Raw genomic sequence first — 6,120 nt, forward strand, 5'->3', positions numbered from 1 at the left:
GGGCCAGTCTGGCATCGCCGGGGGACAGTCTGGGCAGTCTGGCAGTTCGGGACAGTCTGGGCAGTCCGGCAGTCCGGGACAGTCTGGGCAGTCCAGCAGTCCGGGACAGTCTGGCCACTCCGGCAGTTCAGCGCAGTCTGGCCACTCCGGCAGTTCAGCGCAGTCCGGCCACTCCGGCAGTTCAGCGCAGTCCGGCCACTCCGGCAGTTCAGCGCAGTCCGGCCACTCCGGCAGTTCAGCGCAGTCCGGCCACTCCGGCAGTTCAGCGCAGTCTGGCCACTCCGGCAGTTCAGCGCAGTCTGGCCACTCCGGCAGTTCAGCGCAGCTCTGACGACTGTTGACTGGCGGGCAGCTCTGACGACTGTTGACTGGCGGGCAGCTCTGATGATGACTGTTGACTGGCGGGCAGCTCTGATGATGACTGTTGACTGGCGGGCAGCTCTGAGGATGACTGTTGACTGGCGGGCAGCTCTGATGATGACTGTTGACTGGCGGGCAGCTCTGATGATGACTGTTGACTGGCGGGCAGCTCTGATGATGACTGTTGACTGGCGGGCAGCTCTGATGATGACTGTTGACTGGCGGGCTGACGCACTATAATCCTGGTGCGTGGTGCTGGTACCGGATATACCAGCTTATGAACACGCACCTCCAGGCTAGTGCGGGGAGCGGGAACAGGACGAGTCGGACTGGGTTGACGCACTTCCGGGTCCGCACGAGAGACAGGAGCTGGAAACCCAGGGCTATGGAGGCGCACAGTCGGTCTAAATCTTACCTCCTGCACAACCCGCCTTGGCTGGATGGAACTAGTAGCCCTGTACGAGCGGGGTGCTCGTACAGGGCAGACTGGGCTGTGCAGGGGCCTGATGGTAGCCGTGCGTAGAGCGGGAGTTGGGTAGCCTGGTCCTCGGAGGCGTACCGGCGACCAGATGCGCTGCGCAGGCATCCTCCTACCAGGCTGGATGCCCGCTCTAGCACGGCACCTGCGAGGGGCTGGAATAACGCGCACCGGACTGTGCGTGCGTATGGGTGAGATAGTGCGCTCCTCAGCGAAACATAGCGCTCTCCACCCCATACGCTCCTCCATATAACCACGGGTAGCTGGCTTCCTGCTCTTCTTACGCCTAGCCAAACTACCCGTGTGCCCCCCCAAAAAATGTTCTTGGGGGTGCCTCTCGTGCATCTCCTTCAGCGCGTCCACTCTGGCCTCGTACCACCGCCTCTCTGCCTTGGCTGCCTCAATTTCCCACTGCGGGCGGCGATAATCCCCAGCCTGATGCCAGGGTCCGGCCCCGTCCAGAACTTCCTCCCAAGTCCACTTCTCCCGCCAGTCCAACTCGAACTCCGTCTGCTCCTTCCTCTGCTGCTTGGTCCTTTGGTGGTGGGTGATTCTGTCACGGTTGTCTTCGTCCTCTGATGATATAACGAAATCATCGTTGGAAAATGTGGACCAATACGCAGCAGGTACGTGTATGCTCATCTTAAGAATTTATTTACTTCAAAAAATGAACGTACAAAAATCACAAAACAAAAAGAACGAACGAACAACTACAAACAGTCTGGCTAGCATAGGCTCAACACAGAACAATCACCCACAAATAACACATACAAATACACCCTAATATATGGGACTCTCAATCAAAGGCAGATAGACAACACCTGCCTTCAACTGAGAGTCCCAACCCCAATCAACCAAACATAGAAACACACACACTAGACTAACCATAGAATTAACTAAACATAAACCAAAACCCGGAAATACTAAATCAAACACCCTTTACACAAACACACCACCCCGAACCACATAAAACAAATACCCCCTGCCACGCCCTGACCAAACTACAAAACAATTAACCTTATATACTGGCCAGGACGTGACAGTACCCCCCCCTTAAAGGTGCTACCCCAGAAGCACCTTAACAAAAAATAACCCCAAGCAACACCAACAAAAAGTCCAAAAGGGAGGGTGGCTGCCGTCAACGACGGCACTGTGCGACACCCCCCCTCCCCAACCCACCTATTTCTGGAGGTGGCTCTGGTTCCGGCCGTTCCAGGCTGTCGGGCCACTCTGGCATCGCCGAGGGGCAGTCGGGCCAGTCTGGCATCGCCGGGGGACAGTCTGGGCAGTCTGGCAGTTCGGGACAGTCTGGGCAGTCCGGCAGTCCGGGACAGTCTGGGCAGTCCAGCAGTCCGGGACAGTCTGGCCACTCCGGCAGTTCAGCGCAGTCTGGCCACTCCGGCAGTTCAGCGCAGTCCGGCCACTCCGGCAGTTCAGCGCAGTCCGGCCACTCCGGCAGTTCAGCGCAGTCCGGCCACTCCGGCAGTTCAGCGCAGTCCGGCCACTCCGGCAGTTCAGCGCAGTCTGGCCACTCCGGCAGTTCAGCGCAGTCTGGCCACTCCGGCAGTTCAGCGCAGCTCTGACGACTGTTGACTGGCGGGCAGCTCTGACGACTGTTGACTGGCGGGCAGCTCTGATGATGACTGTTGACTGGCGGGCAGCTCTGATGATGACTGTTGACTGGCGGGCAGCTCTGAGGATGACTGTTGACTGGCGGGCAGCTCTGATGATGACTGTTGACTGGCGGGCAGCTCTGATGATGACTGTTGACTGGCGGGCAGCTCTGATGATGACTGTTGACTGGCGGGCAGCTCTGATGATGACTGTTGACTGGCGGGCTGACGCACTATAATCCTGGTGCGTGGTGCTGGTACCGGATATACCAGCTTATGAACACGCACCTCCAGGCTAGTGCGGGAGCGGGAACAGGACGAGTCGGACTGGGTTGACGCACTTCCGGGTCCGCACGAGAGACAGGAGCTGGAAACCCAGGGCTATGGAGGCGCACAGTCGGTCTAAATCTTACCTCCTGCACAACCCGCCTTGGCTGGATGGAACTAGTAGCCCTGTACGAGCGGGGTGCTCGTACAGGGCAGACTGGGCTGTGCAGGGGCCTGATGGTAGCCGTGCGTAGAGCGGGAGTTGGGTAGCCTGGTCCTCGGAGGCGTACCGGCGACCAGATGCGCTGCGCAGGCATCCTCCTACCAGGCTGGATGCCCGCTCTAGCACGGCACCTGCGAGGGGCTGGAATAACGCGCACCGGACTGTGCGTGCGTATGGGTGAGATAGTGCGCTCCTCAGCGAAACATAGCGCTCTCCACCCCATACGCTCCTCCATATAACCACGGGTAGCTGGCTTCCTGCTCTTCTTACGCCTAGCCAAACTACCCGTGTGCCCCCCAAAAAATGTTCTTGGGGGTGCCTCTCGTGCATCTCCTTCAGCGCGTCCACTCTGGCCTCGTACCACCGCCTCTCTGCCTTGGCTGCCTCAATTTCCCACTGCGGGCGGCGATAATCCCCAGCCTGATGCCAGGGTCCGGCCCCGTCCAGAACTTCCTCCCAAGTCCACTTCTCCCGCCAGTCCAACTCGAACTCCGTCTGCTCCTTCCTCTGCTGCTTGGTCCTTTGGTGGTGGGTGATTCTGTCACGGTTGTCTTCGTCCTCTGATGATATAACGAAATCATCGTTGGAAAATGTGGACCAATACGCAGCAGGTACGTGTATGCTCATCTTAAGAATTTATTTACTTCAAAAAATGAACGTACAAAAATCACAAAACAAAAAGAACGAACGAACAACTACAAACAGTCTGGCTAGCATAGGCTCAACACAGAACAATCACCCACAAATAACACATACAAATACACCCTAATATATGGGACTCTCAATCAAAGGCAGATAGACAACACCTGCCTTCAACTGAGAGTCCCAACCCCAATCAACCAAACATAGAAACACACACACTAGACTAACCATAGAATTAACTAAACATAAACCAAAACCCGGAAATACTAAATCAAACACCCTTTACACAAACACACCACCCCGAACCACATAAAACAAATACCCCCTGCCACGCCCTGACCAAACTACAAAACAATTAACCTTATATACTGGCCAGGACGTGACAGCTGCATCGATAGTAGTATTGAGCCATGGGAAGTCATCGGAGATGTACTGTGGGTATCCAGCATCCATAACTCTTCGTTTTTCATTATAACTGAAAATAAATATATATAAATACAGTACCAGTCAAAAGTTTCAATACACCTACTCATTCAAGGGTTTTTATATATTTTCCTATATTCTACATTGTACAATAATAGTGAAGACATCGAAACTATGAAAAAACACATATGGAATCATGTAGTAACCAAAAAAAGTGTTAAACAAATCAAAATATATTTATATTTGAGATTCTTCAAAGTAGCCACCCTTTGCCTTGATGACAGCTTTGCACACTCTTGGCATTCTCTCAACCACCTTCATGAGGTAGTCAGCTGGAATGCATTTCAATTAACAGGTGTGCCTTGTTTAAAGTTAATTTGTGGAATTTCTTTCCTTCTTAATGTGTTTGAGCCAATCAGTTGTGTTGTGACAAGGTAGGTGTGGTATACAGAAGATTGCCCTATTTTGTAAAAGACCAAGTCCATATTATGGCAAGAACAACTCAAATAAGCAAAGAGAAACAACAGTCCATCATTACTTTAAGACATGAAGGTCAGTCAATGAGGAAAATGTCAAGAACTGAAAGTTTCTTCAAGTGCAGTCGCAAAAAACATCAAGTGCTATGATGAAACTGTCTCTCATGAGGACCGCCATAGGAAAGGAAGATGCAGAGTTACCTCTGCTGCAGAGGACAAATTCATTAGAGTTAACTGCACCTCATATTGTAGCCCAAATAAATGATTCACAGAGTTCAAGTAACATACACATCTCAATATCAACTGTTCAGAGGAGAATGCGAGAATCAGGCCACCATGAATTAATTTCTGCAAAGAAACCACTACTAAAGACACCAATAAGAAGAAGAGACTTGCTTAGGCCAAGAAACACGAGCAATGGACATTAGACCTGTGGAAATCTGTCCTTTGGTCTGATGAGTCGAAATTGGAGATTTTTGGTTCCAGCCGCCGTGTCTTTGTGAGATGCAGAGTAGGTGAACGGATGATCTCCACATGTGTGGTTCCCACTGTGAAGCATGGAGGAGGAGGTGTGATGGTGTGGGGGTGTTTTGCTGGTGACATTATCAGTGATTTATTTAGAATTCAAGGCACACTTAATCAGCATGGCTACCACAGCATTCGGCAGTGACACGCCATCCCGTCTGGTTTGCGCTTAGTGGGACTATCATTTGTATTTCAATAAGACAATGACCCAAAACATAATTCCAGGCTGTGTAAGGGTTATTTGACCAAGAAGGAGAGTGTTGGAGTGCTGCATCAGATAACCTGGACTCCATAATCACCTGACCTCAACCCTATTGAGATAAATTGGGATGAGTTGGACAGCAGAGTGAAGGAAAAGCAGCAAACAAGTGCTCAGCATGTGTGGGAACTCCTTCAAGACTGTTGGAAAAGCATTCCTCGTGAAGCTACCTGATACACTTGACCTACTCCAATTTGCTTACCGCCCCAATAGGTCTACAGACAAGGGAATTGTCATCACACTGCACACTGCCCTATCCCATCTGGACAAGAGGAATACCTATGTAAGAATGCTGTTCATTAACTAAAGCTCAGCATTTAACGCCATAGTACCCTCCAAACTCGTCATTAAGCTTGAGACTCTGGGTCTCGACTCCGCCCTGTGCAACTGGGTCCTGGACTTTCTGACGGGCTGCCCCCAGTTGGTGAGGATAGGAAACAACCTCTCCACCACGCTGATCCTCAACACTCCACAAAGGTGTGTTCTCAGCCCCCCTCCTGTACTCCATGTCCACCCATGACTGCGTGCATGCCTCCAACTCAATCATCAAGTTTGCAGACGACACTATAGTGGTAGGCTTGATTACCAACAACAACGAGACGTCCTACAGGGAGGAGGCGAGGGCCCTCAAAGTGTGGTGTCAGGAAAATAACCTCTCACTCAACATCAACAAAACAAAGGAGATGATTGTGGACTTCAGGAAACAGCAGAGTGAGCATCCCCAATCCACATCGATGGGACAGTAGTGGAGAAGGTGGAAAGTTTTAAGTTCCTCGTCGTACAGATCACAGACAAACTGAAATGGTCCACAAACACAGACAGCGTGGTGAAGAAGGCGCAACAGCTTCTCTTCA

The sequence above is a fragment of the Salmo salar genome, chromosome ssa09 (assembly GCF_905237065.1).
Source record: "Salmo salar chromosome ssa09, Ssal_v3.1, whole genome shotgun sequence".
NCBI classification, from domain to species: Eukaryota; Metazoa; Chordata; class Actinopteri; order Salmoniformes; family Salmonidae; genus Salmo; species Salmo salar.